The 18,506-nt window shown below is 48.8% G+C and overlaps 1 protein-coding gene across 1 annotated transcript in view; it reads right to left on the bottom strand.

Annotated features, from left to right (window-relative positions):
• VPS13C (vacuolar protein sorting 13 homolog C) overlaps nucleotides 1–18,506 on the bottom strand; it is a 2,873,871-nt gene that overhangs the window by 1,733,809 nt on the left and 1,121,556 nt on the right. The window lies entirely within an intron of this gene.

Raw genomic sequence — 18,506 nt, 5'->3', positions numbered from 1 at the left:
CACCCTAGACAGGCCTTAGTGTATTGGGGCAGGGAGGGATGAATGAAACGAGACACTGCCTGGGGCACACAAGGTGTCCCATGCATAGTCCAGTTCAAACCGGTGCTGGGGCACTCCAGCCCCAGTCCTGGTGCAAAACTGGACAACCCCCCTCCCTGGTCCCACCTATAGGAGGGACCTAGCAGGTAACCCAGGTAACCCAGCCCCCCAGATTAGTATAAGAGTGGGAGCTGAGTCTCTAAGACTTTGGATTATCCTGATAACTGAATCTTGAACAGAAACTCTGGACATTCGACTACGGAAGAAGACTGAAGAATCTCCCTTGTGGCCAAGGAGTGACCACCCTGTGCAAACAGGCACCATCAAGCGACCTGCCGTTTGCTTTGCTCAACGTTCTACGAGGAACCGACTGCAGAGCCCGACCAGCGCCTTGACTTCCAGACTTCTCCGACCCTGATCCACATCCACAGCCAAGCTGAGATCCGTGGAGGCGACGAGAGACGTGGGACTGGCTACCTGGGAAAATTGGTGACTTGCTTCCAGCGCAGCTTCTGAGGCATCCTCGAAGTTGTGCTCTGGGGATTGAGAAGCCCCGAGCACCATCTGCACCGAAGATGAGCCCTCCACACTCCACGAGTTCTGCGTGGGGCCCTCCTGCATTTTCCTGCTCGACGCATCTGTCCGGTTGCTTGCCTGTTGGCTAGTGACCTCTGCGACGATGAACCTTGAACTTTCCACCACTGGTTTGGCTCCTCCAGACGGGCCCTTGCTTCCCTGCAAAACAGAAGCACCTCAGACCTTCCTGGTCTGCAACAGAAGCGAATCCTTCATTCTGCGTGGGTTGCGCTTGCCAAGGCTTGTTGTGTCCCAACTCGACATCGACGCCGCCGACAGCAAGAGCCCTCGTGGGACAGCTCGACTCCTGGTTCTGGTCATCCTCGACGCCTCCTGATACCCGTGGCTGCTGCGAGAAGCTTCACCTCTTCACCTGCATCTTTACGACATCGCCTGGTTCCTTCCCGGCTCCTGGCTGGTGACCTAGACTCTGTCCGCTCTGCCTACAGGTATCCTCCTTCCTGATTCCATCCTTGGAATCCACCGGACACTCTTCACTGACTGCCTGTCAGCAACTTTCTTCAGGCATCCATAGGAGTCGACGACGAAACCCGACGCAAGTTCACACCTATGCACCCGCTGCCCGTGGGCTAGGTAACTTGAGTACTCCGGTGCTCACTAGGGTATTGACAATCCTAGTGTCTAGTTTCCAAGTCTCTAACTCCTAGTTCCTTCCGAAGTGTCCTAAAACTCTTAATTTCTAAATACTACTATTTCTATCAACTTTAACGCATTACTCGTGAGTGTTTCCACTCTGCACCTGAATCCCGTGGGCCTCCCACTGCCTAGCAACTGATAGGATAGTGTAGCCCCAGCGATTCCCTAGGCCTAGGCCTAACTAACCTGTGTTTGTGACAGTGGTTCTTATACCACTTACTTAGTATATGGTTTGCGTGGCCCCTAGGGCCTAACTATTACTTACCTGTGTGACTTATGTATGCTTAAATAAGACTGTGTTGTACTTACCTCGAATCTCATAAAGGGTGCTGAGGGTATTTTGACTAGAATAAATACATTCTATTTTTATAATATATCTGTTGTGGTGTCCTTTCATTTGGTATTCAAGGGATTGCAAATGGTATATCAGCTGGCTTCACATGCCATACAGAGTTTAGCCTAAGACTGCTCTTGTCCATGCTACCACTAGGATATCTGGTCTATAAGGTTGACTTTACAACTAATCACCATAAGGGTTGTTTGGACTGATACAGGGTGTACACTAGAACTAGTGACATCATATATCAGGCCAACTTCTCATACTAATCAAATGGCCATATCTATTTGCAGTCCTGGAAAGACTAGCATTTGGTCCTGAATTCTTGGCGTTGCTCCGATTGCTATATGCAGACCCACTGACACAGGTGGTGGAGAATGACAGAGCCTCACACTCGTTCCTTCTCAAGTGGGGTACGAGAAAGGGCTGCCCCCCATCGTCGCTAATTTTCATGTTAGTCCCTGAACCACTGGCAACTTGCGTCAAAGGAAACCCCCCTAAACCGGTGTCTCCAATGGGCTGTCGACTGGGAGGACAGAATATCCCTGTATGCTGACAACGTGCTATTTTATGTCGCAGCACCGCACTCCTCCATCCATTGAATTATCAACATTTACATGAACTTTGGCAAATACTCTAGGGTATAAGATCAACGGGTCCAAATCCACTGTCTATATACTGTGGGGTCTGACCCCAGTTCTGCCAACAGAATGTGAGGTAGCGGTTGTGACAGAAGGTTTTAGATGCCTCGGTATATAGGTAACCACAGACCCTGATCTCTTTCACACCCATAATCTGCTAGTCCCCTTGCAACGACTTCAAAGAGACATAAAACATTGGAGATCGCTACCAATCTCCTTACTAGGTCGAGCAGCTCTCTTTAAAATTATGGCGCTCCCGAGATTTCTCTATGCATTACAGAACACGCAATACTGGGTGCAAGAATCTTATTTCAGAGCAATCGAAAATGAGGTTAGGATGCTGCTTTTGGATGGGAAACCTCTGAGGATAACCCCGCAAAAGCTTGCAAGAGGGTGGTATGATGGCGGGATCGTATTACCTAATAATTAAGGTTTACTACTGAGTGGCACAATTAGCAGTTATCAATCAATGGGTGCAAGATGAACCCGCATATCTAATGGACAGGTACATTCTGAGACCAGAGAGATACACCGAGCACTATATAGCAACCCCAAACATCACAACATGATTGGCCCTGCGACTCATACAGTTAGGATGGCATGCCAAAATAACTTAAGCGACACCACTCTCGAACACTGAAATTCTCTGAAGACTATGCAACTTCCCAGGTTTTGACAGGTGTGATCATATAGGAATCTTTAAAGTGGGAGACCTGTCGACCAGAGGGGATGTCATCCCCCTCATGGACCTAAAGCGCGAATATGACCTAGCAAACACAGAAAGATTTTGATACCTACATATTAGGCATGCACCTTATGAGCTGCCATACCGCGAGGAAGTGACCTCCTGGATGCGACCCCACTGGAGGACAGATTATTAACTGACTACCTAAACCGTAGAGCAATCTCCCTGACTTACCAAAAATATATAAATAACTCCCCTGACCTCCTCCAACGACTTTGAGAAAGCTGCTGCACAGACTTATGGATATCAGAGGATCAAGACTGGCTGGCGGCCATGGCTTCTCCTAAAGGCTTAGGTATATCGTCGAAACTCAGACTAGTTCAACTTAGAAAATTTCACAGATCCTACCTGTCCTGTAACACTTTAGTGCAAATGGGAAGAGCGTCCAAGTGTCGCAGAGGGAGTGGGCAGGACGGAACTTTCTATCATATTCTATGGGACCGAACAGAGATTAGAACCTATTGGGAGGCTACAGTACTTGCGAGGGGTGTGTGGGGTAGACTTGCAACCTTTGCTTAAATGGTGCCTTCTCAATATATGGGATGCTATGGATCTCAGCCGCAAAGAGCAAATCTGGGCAACTATGGGAACAATGATCGTTAAACAAAATGTTGCCCGGAGATGGGGGGGCATCAACAGCAGAATGGCAGAAATACATGGACTGGTGCATGGTGGCTGAGAAATTCATCTACGGAGGCAGGGGATGCCCTAAGAAATGGGAGCAGATTTAGGGAAAATTTAATACTTACAGGGGACACATATGCATCCCCCCATCCTCCACGCTAGGGGGCGTGGCTCCAAGGGTGGTCAACAAGGAGAGACTGGATAACCTCAAATAGGATAAGGTCAAGAGGGGGACATTTGTAATAATCTTCTGAATTGATACTCTATATGCACATGACTGCCCACGACTTTTTGATGTGAGGCTCAATTACATGTTTAATAAAAAGAACAAAAAAATAAAAATTCGATAGGACTGCTCTGCCCTTAGCATTGGCTTTGTCCAGAGAGCCAGAGAAGTTAAGGTAAGGATCTAGTACCACATTTCAATCTCCATCAATTATAACTCTAGTACTACCAAACTCCATCAGGAGTCTCGATAAGGAGGAGAAGATGGGTACCTGATCATAGTTGGGAGCATACACGAATCCTAGAATCATGGTCTTGTCCAATGTCTTGAATTTCACAAAGACCTAACGGGGACCCATTTATGTTTTCAGAATGGTAAATGGGCACAGTATGTGTCAGAGACGATACAGCCCCATTGGCATCTGCAGCCACATTAGTTGGAGACAAAATGCTACTGCTAATGACTTTCCCACATAAATAAACCAATTTCTGGGATAAATAACAACTAATTTGGCATGTGGTTCTCTGTCGGGTATCTTTCTATTCAAAGGTGATAGGTGAAGGGCCAAGTTGAAGGCCTTGTCTGGCAGAAGTTGGATGGTTGGGTGGAGAGCATGAAAAGTGGCTAATGTTCCATTAAAAAAAAAACTGGCAATTCAATGAAAACAACACGTTTAAAAACTATGTCTCTATTATTGCAAACACTTGAACATTCACTTGTAAACATAACCCAAGACAGTAACTGAAAATTAAACAGTTCAAGTGGCAGTACAGTTCCATATCGAAAACAAAAAAATACATTAAAAAACAAATCCAATTTGCCATTTATGGTCCACTATACAAATCATAAATCATCCCATGCAATCAAAATCATAACTGACCACAGATGGTCTGTTCATTACCTCACGATATTTATACCAATAAACAAATGTACTAATGACAAAACATCATTCAGTAATATGTATACAAACATTTTGACACATCCATTTCTAATGATAGGTGATATGTAATGTTACCAATGATATCAATGTAATTTCTGATGGATGCTGCCTCATCATGCGTGAAGTCATACACGGTCTGTACGGAGACGAATTATGTCTTTCAGTGCTTACTGGTGTACCTTTAACAGTGAAACTGTTATGAAGTATCAATATCAGATGGGCACAATTTGCTAATTTCACTACTTTGCATTAAAATAATTACCTTTGGGAGCGTAGCCTGACCACAACTAAGATGGCCGCGTCCCGCAGAAACTCCTGAGCCACCCAGCACTTCTCTGTGCATATTGGCTGGCTCTGGGTTCCCTGTTAGTATCGTGAGAGCAGATGAGGCACCAAGACACCAGGGGCTTGCTAGAGGTCAAATTTGCAGCCACCATTGAGACGCAGAGGAGTCGGCCCTGACGGACTTGCTGAGGCTTGCTGCACTGCAGCTCTGGCTCACCCCAAATTTGGCGTGGTCAGCTGCGGGAGGTGAGCAGGAGGCCGTGTGCTGACTGCGGTGACTCTTCTCAACACAATGATCATCCCTTGAAGGAGTTTGGCATGGAGGCAGGCACTGGAGCGGCACAGCCTCTCATAGGCGACTGTGCTACCACTGCATTCCCATTAGGAGGAGATGGTGCACTACCAGAATCCAGATGCAGAGGCCAGAAGAGATTGATCTCTACTTACTAGCCCTGTTTTGTGAGTTTTGTGACTCCGATACACTCTGGAGGTGCAAAGAGGTCAGTGGGTGGTCGTGAGGCATTGCACACATGCAACCCATTGTGCAATCCGTGCCAGCTTATTCGCTGATTAAAGCTTGCACCTAAACACCACCTTTTGGACCGTGTGATATTTTAACAAGTATTCTAAGTGAGAACCCAGTGACTCTATCTGACATGCAGTCAAGAGGCAAAGAGAGCAAAACATAACCATGCATGAATTCCCTCCACAGGGTGCAGTAGTTGATCTGTGGTCACATGCATGAACATATCTCCAGCTACAGATGTCTAAGTGTGGAAAGGAGCCTGAAAATACCTGGACTAGTCGCACTAGGATTGAGTGAGAGAGCAAGAGTAGGGAACAGGAATTTTAAAAACAATAGTCTGAGCTACCATAAGATATAAAGGATAACAATGTCATGCTCTCAAACAGTATAGCACCTTTTCATGAGACAATGCTTCTTTATTAGGATTTAGTGATGCAAGCAAAACATCCCCCTAATCTTCCACCCTTCCTCCTCCTGAATACGTTTATTGCTGTAATCCAAAACTATTGCCTTACTCACTTGAGTCCAGTCTGTTACTGGAGGAGGTGGTTACAGTTGATCAGGTCCGAGCTCTTCAATTCTGAATTTGATGCATTGGTAATAATGATCAATGAGCTTCGTCCATATATACCGTGTTCCTAGTCTTTTGGGTCATTGGAGCCACTTAACGTTTTTAGATAGTAGCAGATCAATGCCTGAGTCCCTTTCTTTCCTGAAATATTTTTCTTTTCCCTGAGCTTTTTTTGCCCTTTTTTCCATACCCACAGCCAACACATTTTCTTCATCCAAACCATGTTATAAGGAAAGGGTGCTGTCCCCCAGTATTTTAGTCTTATTATATGGACTGTTTTATTGCTAGACGCATGTGGGATATGATTTCTCCTGCCCCGATATATAACTGATACATTTCATCTGACGAGCTGCCCAAGAAGTACAACCTGCAGGCATTCAACTATTTGTGAGCCTGCCGATCAACCAATTACCTATAGCACCCCCTGCCCAAAACCTCTTAAACATTGGCAAGGTCCATAAATATATGGGCTAAGGAGACTATAGACCCACATTTCCTCCAGCAAACTGTTCCACCTGAACGGCCCAAAAAACTTCCAGGAGGGTCTACATTTCCCCTGCATGATTTATAGATGTGTTTGCTCGTCCAAGAATATTCTTCAACTAACTCAAGTCTAATGTTAAGCTAGGCTCCTTCTACCAGGTGTGAAGGACTGGAAATCATGTGTCTGGGGCAACCTTGTTAAGTATTTTATAGAACTAAAATATAACGTGTCCCTTGTCCTTACAATTAAGGATCCAATTTTTAAAAGGGATCCGGTCCCTAGCTGCGCTTTAAAAATATTTCTTTTTATTGAGATTTTCAGCATAGAAAATGTTTTATAAACACAATGCCATCAGGTGCCAGTTGCAGCAAGACATCTCACACACACATTATCTTCTAGTTGACGTTAGCTCCAGAGACAGTCTCACCTTTACCAGACAGATACCTCCATCACCCCCCACAGCATTAGTACATGACTGCAGTCGACAGCAGGTACGCCGTGAATGGGCCCCAAATATCCCTGGGACGCGAAGGCAGTGGTAGTTTCTCAGCAAATATATCCAGCTGCTCTTTGCAATATGCCATGTCAGCAAACCACTGCGTCAGCTTCGGTGCTGATCTTTTGCCCGAGTGCATTTACTGTGAGCCGGCAGCAAATGTTTAACCAGATCAAGTAGACATACCTGGGGGGTGCATTTTCACCTTTCCATCGCCATGTTAGATAGTGCATTAGTCACCTGGGTCCAGTAGTGCTGGACAGCAGTGCACCTCTAGGCAACAGGCAGGATGTTCGCCTCCAATACCCCACACCGCACGCAGAACGTGTCACTCTTCATCCCATGTCTGCACAGTCTGACAGGTGTGTAGTACATTTGTTGCAAATACTTAAACCGTATTATGCACAGATTACAGTTTGCAGTGAGCAAGCTAGTTAGTGTGCAGCAGAATTCCCAATTGTCATGATCTAGTGACGTATCTAGTACAGTACTTCATTTGTCAAGAGCCAGATTTGTGCCTAATGATTTGTCTGTCTTGGCCATGTTATATAATCTGGTGATGAGGTGTTTGAGTGTAGGGTTAGCCAGCATAGTCTGAGGTGCTCCCAGCAGAGGAGGCTCCGCATGGAAGGAGGGGTACAGTACCCTCACCGACGCACAAAGCCAAAATTTAAGGAAAGTCAGAAGTGGAGTCTGGTGCTGTCCAGGTGGCAAATTTGCCAAGGCGATAAAGGTACACATCTCCCATAGTCTTCAAACCCACCCTGTCCAGCATTGCATGCATAACAGCCACCTGCATGACCAAAATATCTGGATGGAACCGCAAGGGAAGCGTGGGGCATACAAAAGGTTTTTCCTGCTTGTGTCCAAAGTACCTTCCAAGCTCTTGTGGTGCAGTGAATTGTGCTAATCTCTCCTCTTGTAACTTCGAAGCAGTTGTGGGGCAGGATAGCACTGAGTAGATTGATATGGGTATCATCCGCCTCTACCACCAAGTGCAGTGTGTAAACATGTAGACAATACCAATAATATGCAAACTGTGCCTGTGCACACAGATACTGTAAGTGTAAATCTGGTGCTCCACACTATACCTGTTTATATAGCAGGCTCAGAACATCACAGCAGATCCTAGGCTGTTTTCCTGCCCACGTCAATGTAATCATGTGGGATCAAACAGTTTTGAAGAAGTGTTGACGCAATATTATTGGTATAAAGAAATTTGGACAGTACAATCATTTTCATAATTGCTACTCTATCCGCCAGTGACAACAGCAGCCTGATCCATCTAGTGGTTTGTTCCTCCAATTTTGATACCGCCATGCCATAATTTTCTTGAATAACTAGCTCTGGAACCCTTTGTATTCAGATTCCCAAATATTTAACCCGGTCCGAACACCATTGTAGGGGGAATTCCAACAGGTATGATGGGAGAGCTATCACGCTGTGAAAGTTGGGCCGCCAATGTTTATGTCTGCGTTGCTACAGTGTCCATTAATAAAGAGGGGTCCTGGTGGCTAACGGCAGCAAGGTGCTACTGCAGTGGTACCCAAACTGTGCACCGTGGCTCCCTGAGGAGCCGTCAAACCTATACCAGGGGAGCCGCGCACCAAGCACTTTAATGCATTTAAAGTTGAAGGATCTGTTGGCTTCAGTTAAACTAATTAGATTTAAATGCATGATGTTGATGATTTGTAAGTGACATGCCAAAAGCTGTAAACTCACTGGATCCTCAAGCTCCAACACTCCCAAATCACTGGAACCCCACATTCCAATACTCTTAAATTCAACGGAAAATACTCGATTAATTTGGTTAGACTTGTTAATAGGTTTTTTTTTTACAAATGCATTTTACACCAATGCAAGCGGTCAGGAAAGTACAGTAGTCCTGTCTATTAAACACACTAAGTATTATTAAGTATTGATATTTGTGCTTGAATCATAAGTACTTCCAGTACACATTTATTTCAGAACACACACATTTTCAGACTGGCCTGCTATCTCCTCGAGCCCCTTGAAGTACAATAGCACATACAGCATAATGCCAACATTTGGAAGCAAGAAAGATGGACTTTAAAAAAATTAAAAAAAATTGATTTGGAGGCAATTTTAGGGAGGAGAGAGCAAAAATAAAGCTGTATGTGGTTTAAAAAATCGTGAGTCACCCTGCTGAGACAGGTGTGTTGGCACGTATGACAGGGGTAGTAATGGAAGTGCATGCAAATATTCTTCAAGCACAGAAACACTTTGTCAATGGGGCCTACATGCATAGGGGGTGCTATCTAGAACTGTAAGTGGGATAAAAAAGTTTGAGAGGGTACTCTAAAAAAGGCATGGGCAAAGAAGTGTAACTAGGAACATTTTATCAGTGGCGCCACTTTGGTAATACGAAACACCCCGCGTATATGATTATCATACCTTCTTCAACTTAATCTCAATTATTTTCAGGGAGAAAAATGCAAGTCCTCCTGAGGCCGGGCTTACATCCACCCCACCCTCAAAAAAGAATAACGGTGCGGAGCCACTGGCAATGGCCAATTGGTCAAGGGAGCCGCAGGTCTTAAATGTTTGGGAACCACTGTGCTACTGTACCATCAGTATGTAGCACCTATATTGTCCAGCAGCTCTTCTGGCACCAAAAGCATCTCGACTTCGGGCCTAGCAATACTTGCCCCGCACCTTTGTCGCTGCAACGTCTAGGCCTCAGCTACTCTGCAGAGGGGCGCCACAGAACAGCCTCCGCCTGCGTCAATTGCATGATTGATCGGACCGCCTGCTTTTTCACTCACCCTTGTTCTCAACGCACATCAGCTTCTAGTCTGCATTCAGGTGTTCATTGGAGTCCCCCCCTGGGCAGGACAGGCCCCAGGGGCGAGCCACCAGTTATTCACCTCTATCTCGGGTGCGCTTCTCCTCTCCGCACTTCGCTCAGCAGAGCTCTGTGCAACCACCTGCGATGCCAGGCCCCACTGCCTCCTTGATGCCGCGCAGTCGATATCTTAACTCTTCGGCAGTGCAACCACAGCCGCAGAGCTCAGTCGCGGATGCTCAGCAAGTGTGCCATCAGTTCAGCACCCGGGGGTAGTGTAGCCTGTCACACCTAATTCTCTCTATCTTTCAGCTGCCGCCCACTTGACACAGTCATTATCTATGTTCGTTGTAGGTCAGCGCAGGCCTTCAGATTACAATTTCAGGGTAAATTGAACCCCACAGACCTTGTTGTTACAGGTACTTTGAAAACCATTTGAAGCAATGCGAGGGGGGGACTGGGAGCCAATGAAGGTCCAGCAGCTGGGCGCCAAAAACAATAATCAGATCAAAGGGGAAGCTACTCTTCCTATCAGAAAATAGGAAGGAAAGGCAAAATGATGTACGAAACAGAGAGGAAACCTTAAGGACTATTTCATGTTGCCCTCACACACCCCTGAGGATGTCATGCTTCATCATTGGGCTATTGTTCCTCATAGGGCCGGTGCTGCAATGCTCTACAGGCTCCCCGAAGGGTCACTTTGGCAGAGATCTTTTGTTGTTTATGCCATATGATGAAAGGTTCGCAGGAGAGAACAATAAGTTGAGATTATGCATATCTGGTGTACGGTGTCCATACGATCACTGTCCCAAATACCAAAATGTCTCCAATGGTAGACATTTGCATGCTTTTATTGGCACAAATTGTTGCCAAATAGTGAAACACATGACTAATAGACATATACACACATCATAGCAAGCGGGTGGACAGACATGTAATGGTAACACTTGTGCAAGTGTCACACAGAGAATCGCCATGTGACAGGTAATCCTATGTATGTCTGGGGGGGATCTTACTCTTCAGATCGATTAGTACTGCCCCATAGGTCAAAACAGTGGCTAGCCCACAGCAGGTAACTGTAACACAAAAGATAATAAAAGGAAGGTGCGCATACCTGGTGGTTGCGAGGGTACATGGGCCAAGTGTCTAAACCAGACTCCAGAGACACATACCGGACCACAGTACTTATGTGGCTAATACACATGAGGTGAGAAAGACCTACCCTTCTCTGCTCGCCCAGACCTAGCAGAGGAGGCGGTCTGGTTTTAAAATGCAGCTAATTTGGAGATCTTCATCAGGTGTAGGGTGTGCAGTCATGGGATTGCATCCTGACTGGGAAACCCTTGTGTGATGCAAACAAAGGTGAGTCCGAGTCAACCAGAGACTTAAGGACCCGTTTAGCGACCTTTCTGTATTGGCGGCCATATTTTAGTGTATTTATGTTGGAATATTCATGCTGAGGTAGCTAGAGTACGTGGTAGAATCATCTGTCCCGGTCTAGAGCATGTGGTGAATAGTCTATCCCGGTACATAATATGGGGTTAAAATGTGCACTGATGTTCATTAATGAGATACCAAAAAAGTAGGCGTGTGCTCACAATAAGCTATGTAAGTTGTCACAAAGGAGTTTGCAGGGACCACGTCATGTCAATCAATCAATCAATCAATCATTTGCATTTATAAAGCGCGCTACTCGCCCGTAGGGGTCTCAAGGCGCTGGGGGGGGGGGCTGGAGGGGGGGGGGGGGCAGTGCTCAAAGAGCCAGGTCTTGAGCTGCCTTCTGAAGGAGAGGTGGTCCTGTGTGGTGCGCAGGTGGCTGGGAAGAGAGTTCCAGGTCTTTGCTGCCAGGTAGGAGAAGGACCTGCCTCCGGCGGTGGCTTTGCGGATGCGAGGCACGGCTGCCAGGGCTTGTCCGGTCGAGCGCAGGGTGCGAGGAGCGGTGTAGAAGGAGACGCGGTGGTTGATGAGTTTTGGTCCGATATTGTGCAGGGCTTTGTGTGCGTGGGTGAGGAGTCTGAAGGTGATCCTCTTGCTGACTGGAAGCCAGTGAAGTTTCTTCAGGTGTCCGGAGATGTGGTGGTGGCGAGGTATGTTCAGGATGAGTCGTGCGGCCGCGTTCTGGATTCGTTGTAGTTTCTTCTGTAGCTTGGTAGTGATGCCGGCGTACAGAGCGTTTCCATAGTCCAAGCGGCTGGTGACGAGGGCGTGGGTGACGGTCTTCCTGGTGTCGGTGGGGATCCAGCGGAAGATCTTGCGGAGCATGCGGAGGGTGTTGAAGCATGCCGAGGTCACCGAGTTGACCTGTCTGGTCATGCAGAGGGATGAGTCCAGGATGAAGCAGAGGTTGCGTGCGTGGTCGGTGGGTTGGGGAGTGCTGCCTAGGGCGGGGGGCCACCAGGAGTCGTCCCAGGCGGTGGGAGAAGGGCCGAGGATGAGGGCCTCCGTCTTCTCTGTGTTAAGTTTAAGCCGGCTGTCTGTCATCCAGTTCGCTACTTGCTTCATGCCTTCGTGTAGTCTGATTCTTGCTGAGGTGGGGTTGTTGGTGAGGGAGAGGATGAGCTGGGTGTCGTCGGCGTAGGATATGAGGTTGAGTCCGTGTTTTCGTGAGATGTTCGCCAGGGGGGTCATGTAGATGTTGAAGAGGGTTGGGCTGAGGGAGGATCCTTGGGGGACGCCGCAGATGATCTCCGTAGTAGTGGATCTGAAGGGGGGAAGGCGGACTCTCTGGGTTCTTCCGGAGAGGAAGGAGATGATCCATTCCAAGGCCTTGCCTCTGATGCCGGCGTTGCTGAGGCGACGTATTAGGGTACGGTGGCAAACCGTGTCGAAGGCTGCAGAGAGGTCCAGGAGTATGAGGGCCACGGTCTCTCCTTTGTCAGTCAGAGATCTGATGTCGTCCGTGGCTGCGATGAGGGCGGTCTCGGTGCTGTGGTTAGCTCTGAAGCCGAATTGTGAGGGGTCGAGTTAGTCGTTGGTTTCCAGGGCGGTGGTGAGTTGAGTGTTGACGATTTTCTCAATCACTTTGGCGGGGAACGGGAGGAGCGAGATGGGCCGGAAGTTTTGGAGTATGGTGGGGTCTGCTGTTGGTTTCTTTAGGAGGGCGTTGAGTTCGGCGTGTTTCCAGTTCTCCGGGAAGGTGGCGGTGGTGAAAGATGCGTTGATGAAGTCTCGGAGGTGGGGTGCAATGATGTTGTCGGCTTTGTTGAAGATGTGTTGCGGGCAGGGGTCGGATGGTGATCCTGAGTGGATGGAGTTCATGATGTGTGTGGTTTCCTCGGTGGTGGTTGGGTTCCAGATGTGGATGGCAGTGTTGTCGGTGGCGAGTTCCGGTGGTGTGTTCTTGTTGGTTGTGGCGAAGCTGTTGTAGATGTCGGTGATCTTGTGGTGGAAGAAAGCTGTGAGGGAGTCGCAGAGATCCTGTGAGGGGGGATGGCGTTGTTTTCGGCGTCGGGGTTGGAGAGTTCTTTGACGATGCCGAATAGTTCCTTGCTGTTGTGGGCGTTGTCGTTGAGTCTGTTCTGGAAGGCTGATTTTCGTGCGGCGCGGAGGAGTTGGTGGTGTTTGCGGGTGGCGTTCTTGAGAGCAGACATGTTCTCGTCGGTCTGGTTGAGGCGCCAAGACTTCTCGAGGGTGCGGCATTCTTTTTTGGAGTCTTTCAGGGTGGGGGTGAACCATGAGTTTTTCTTGTGGTTGTTTTTGTTTGCTTGGGTCTTCAGGGGGGCCAGGGTGTTGGCGCATTCGGAGATCCAGTTTGTGAGGTTGTTGGCAGCTCCGTCGGGGTCTGTAGTGCTGGCGGGGGGGTTCTGGGAGAGGGCTGCTGTGAGTTGTTCGGTGGTGATACGGTTCCACTGCCTTCTCGGTGGTTGTTGGACGTGGTGGTGTACGGTGGTCTTCTTGAAGCTGAAGTAGACACAGCTGTGGTCCGTCCAGGAGAGTTCGGAGGTGTGGCTGAAAGAGATGTATTTGCTGGAGGAGAAGATGGGGTCGAGAGTGTGTCCGGCGTAGTGGGTGGGGGTGTTGACCAGTTGTTTCAGTCCGAGGTTGGCGAGGTTGTCCAGTAGGGTGGTGGTGGTGTTGTCGGCGCGGTTCTCCAGGTGGAAGTTGAGGTCCCCTAGGAGGATGTAGTCGGTGGACGGGAGTGCGTGTGGGCTGATGAAGTTTGCGACGTCTTCGCTGAACTTTGTGCATGGTCCTGGTGATCTGTACATGAGGGTGCCTCTGAGGGTGGTCTTGGGGTCGCTGTGGATAGAGAAGTGGAGGTGTTCTGCGTCGGGGAGTGAGTCGTCTGTGTAGGTCGAGACGCGGATGGAGCTCTCGTGGACGATGGCGATGCCTCCTCCGGTGCGGTTGGTGCAGTCTTTCCTGATGATTTTGTAGCCGTCGGGGATGGCTATGGTGATGTCGGGTGCCGAGGAGGGGTTCATCCAGGTCTCGGTGAGGAAGGCGATGTCCGGGTTTGTTGAGTCGATGAGGTTCCATAGTTCGATGGCGTGCCTGTGGACGGATCGGGTGTTGATCAGGATGCATTCGAGGTTATTTCCGGAGGAGTTTTTCTTCTTGGGTGTGTTGTGTGTTCGTAGGCAGGTGAAGCGGCAGTTGCGGCAGGTGAAGGCTCCGTGGGTTCGCTTCGGGGCGGCGCGGCAGCAGCCCGGCGTGTGGCCGGGGTTGAGAGCGGTGAGGGAGGCGGTGTCGTAGGTCAGGCGGAGGCGGCAGGGGGGGTGGGGGTTGCGGGGACCAGGGGTCGTGGCGCTAGGCGCGGTCCAGGCGCGGTCCAGGCTCGGCCGGGCGCAGACGGGCTTGCCTTAGGCGCGCCGTGGCCGCCATATATGGGGTAGCGGGGGAGGAGGGGTCAGCTGGGAGGAGGGCGGCGGGAGGGTAGGCGGGGTGGAGAAAAAAGGCGGGAAAACGGCGAAGTCCGCGAAAACGGCGAGGGGCCGGGGAAACGGCCAAAAAAAGGCGGAAAAAACAGGAAACGAGCACTAAAGGGACCGGGCACTCGGGGGGGGGGGGGGGGGGGGGGCACGCACTCGGGGTACAAGGAGAGAGAAGGGGTCAGCACGCACTCTGGGACACTCGTTCAGGGAGACAAGAAAAAAGAGGGAAATTAATCACTCAGACCATCAACTGTGGGGCACTCATACGAGGATACGCGGAGAGAAGGGGAAATACTCAGATACACACAAGGGGCACAACCGGGCACACAAGGCAGCAGGCAGGAGGCAGGAGAGCACTGGTGGCGCTGCGTGGGCAGGGGAGCGACCTACCCAAAGGTCAAGGGTCGCTCTGTCGGTCTGTCGAACGGCGGACATCTTGTACTGTGTTATGAATGCCTCACGCAATCATGGAGGGGAGAGCAGGTACAAGCAGCAGAGGCTCGAGGCCCCTTTTCACATCAGTTCTACTTTGGCAGCCATCTAATAGTGCGTTCATAGTGAAACACAAGCTGTTGTAAGTTAAGTATGTGATGACAATCTGTCTAGGTGCATGACAGGGGGTAATTCTGGGCTGTGTACCAATGCTGATCATGAGAATGCAACAAATAAATGGCATTTGTCCGTAATAAATGATGTCAAGAGAAGGGTTTGAATGGACCGCTTCATGCCAGTGCCTCACTGCTGGTCATCTTATAATGTGCTATGAATGTCCATGAGTGCCATTAATGTCTAATGTGTGGTGATGTAATATGCTATAGGTGCACCAACAAAAGGTGGTGATGCACCAGTGCTACCCATGAGAACCCACGGTCATTAGTGATAATCCACAGAGTTATGGGGTTATACCTCACACAATCGGATCTCATTGTTTAGGCCCTCACTGTTGATGCAGAGGCGAATAATCCAGCACAGTTCCTTAAGGGACTTGTTGCACTCCACATGTGATTAACCTTCAAGACGGTCCATCGAAGGGCATCAGGATAGTGTCAGAGATCGTTAAAATGATTACACACCCTCATGGCACCACATGCATAACGGATCATGCTCTGGTGCTCCATTATCCCAATCTTAAAGGCCCTTGTGGTCATACCCACATAGTGGAGGTTGCATGGGTAGTAGATGCAATTTTTTGTATTGCAGTTGGTATGTTGCTTTTGTATCCAGGTGAAATGAGGGCCCAGTTTGATCTCCTTTGAGTGTTGAGTGTATAAGCATGTGCCACAAGATCCACATGGGGGTTGTCGTGTAACTGGTGGAAGAGCCCACTGAGTATTTGTTTAATGACTCTGGTCTGATAGTGCCTGGTGGATAGGTTTCTGCTGAGTGTCTGGGCTTGCATATTTTAATCCTTTAGTGAGCTGCAATTTCTTGTTAGGCCCAGGAACTGTCCATATGGCAGGTTCTCCCACTTTTGGATGGTGCCTGCCAAATACCAGTAGGCTGTTACAATCAGTGCTTTTCTTTTAAGTCTTATTACACACGTGTCCGTATACTGGACACACACCAATGTGGCACCCCGGATTCCAGGTACTCCACCAATGATCACAACTCTTCTTCCAGCACCCCTTCACCCAACCTCTTTTAGGTAGAGCCTGGGGCAATTGCAGAGAAAGAAGAGGAGGAAACAACAGGCAGGTGCACTGGTGACAAACGGACCCCCAAGAGACAGACCATGAGCCAGACGGCAAAGAAAAACTGATTGTGAACCTCTCAATAAAAGACCCTGATGGAAGATGAGAAGGTGGTGTTCGCGAAAGTCTTGGGTTTTTGTACCCACCCCCCACCCCGGAAGACCAATTCAGACTTACTAATGAACTTCACCAATTTTTGGGGAAAATCTGCATTTGGCCTTCTTTCAAGACAAGACTGCCCCGGACCATGAGGACTCCAGGTTATGGGAAACGTCAAGGCTCACACCTACTGCAGCCATGACACAGACTGAGGTTCTCATGTTTGAGAAAGCCATATTATCCACTGACCATGACCAAGAGTGCCTCCATCAGGTAGTAGATGGATGATTCAGAACCAACTGACACTCAGATAAAATGCATTCAAATAATGGTCACGACAGTAGAAGCACAGGACTGGATCTCGAAACACAAAGCGGAGTTTCTGGTGAATATATCCACAAGGACCCTGTATTTTAACATATTACAAAAAATACAGAAGGGCCCAAACCCATTGTGAGAAGTTGGCCTGATATATGATGTCACTAGTTCTAGTGTACACCCTGTATCAGTCCAAACAACCCTTATGGTGATTGGTTGTAAAGTCAGCCTTATAGACCAGCTATCCTAGTGGTAGCATGGACAAGAGCAGTCTTAGGCTAAACTCTGTGTGGCATGTGAAGCCAGCTGTTATACCTTTTCCAATCCCTTGAATACCAAATGAAAGGACACCACAACAGATATATTATAAAAATAGAATGTATGTATTCAGGTCAAAACACCCTCAGCACTCTTTATGAGGTTCGAGGTAAGTACAACACAATCTTATTTAAGCATACATAAGTCACACAGGTAAGTAATACAGTTAGGCCTTAGGGGCCACGCAAACCTTATACTAAGTAAGTGGTATAAGAACCACTGTCACGAACACAGGTTAGGCTTAGGGAACTGCTGGGGCTACACTATCCTATCAGTTGCTAGGCAGTGGGAGGCCCACGGGATTCAGGTGCAGAGTGGAAACACTCACGCGTAATGCGTTAAAGTCGATAGAAATAGTAGTATTTAGAAATTAAGAGTTTTAGGACACTTCGGAAGGAACTAGGAGTTAGAGACTTGGAAACTAGACACTAGGATAGTCAATACCCTTGTGAGCACCGAGGTACTCAAGTTACCTAGCCCACGGGCTGCGGGTGCATAGGTGTGAACTTGCGTCGGGTTTCGTCGTCGACTCCTATGGATGCCTGAAGAAAAGATGCTGCAGGCAGTCAGTGAAGAGTGTCCGGTGGATTCCAAGGATGGAATCAAGAAGGAGGATACCTGCAAGCAGAGGGGACAGAGTCTAGGTCACCAGCCAGGAGCCGGGAAGGAACCAGGAAGGAACCAGGTGATGTCGTGAAGATGCAGGTGAAGAGGTGAAGCTTGTCGCAGCAGCCACGAGTAACAGGAGGCGTCGAGGACGACCAGAACCAGGAGGCGAGCTGTCCCATGAGGGCTCTTGCTGTCGGCGTCGTCGATGTCGAGTTTAGACCCAACAAGCCTTGGCAAGCGCAACCCACGCAGAGTGAAGGATTCGCTTCTGTTGCAGACCAGGAAGGCCTGAGGTGCTTCTCTTTCACAGGGAAGCAAGGGCCAGCCTGGAGGAGCCAAACCAGTGGTGGAAAGTCAAAGGTTCGTCGTCGCAGAGGTCACTAGCCAACGGGCAAGCAACCGGACAGACGCGTCGAGCAGGAAAATGCAGAAGGGCCCCACGCAGAACTCGTGGAGGGCTGATCGTCGGTGCAGATGGTGCTCTGGGTTGGGGCTTCTCAATCCCCAGAGCACAACTTCGAGGATGCCTCAGAAGCTGCGCTGGAAGCTAGTAGCCAATTTTCCCAGGTAGCCGGTCCCACGTCTCTCGAAAAGTGGGGGTTAACATAGAAAGTAGACCCTACTCTCCTACACCCATTGTCTCG

Source organism: Triturus cristatus, chromosome 3_2 (genome assembly GCF_964204655.1).
Source record: "Triturus cristatus chromosome 3_2, aTriCri1.1, whole genome shotgun sequence".
In the NCBI taxonomy this organism is placed as follows: domain Eukaryota; kingdom Metazoa; phylum Chordata; class Amphibia; order Caudata; family Salamandridae; genus Triturus; species Triturus cristatus.
The sequence above is the reverse complement of the archived record's forward strand: the minus strand, read 5'-3'. Positions and strand labels throughout refer to the sequence as shown.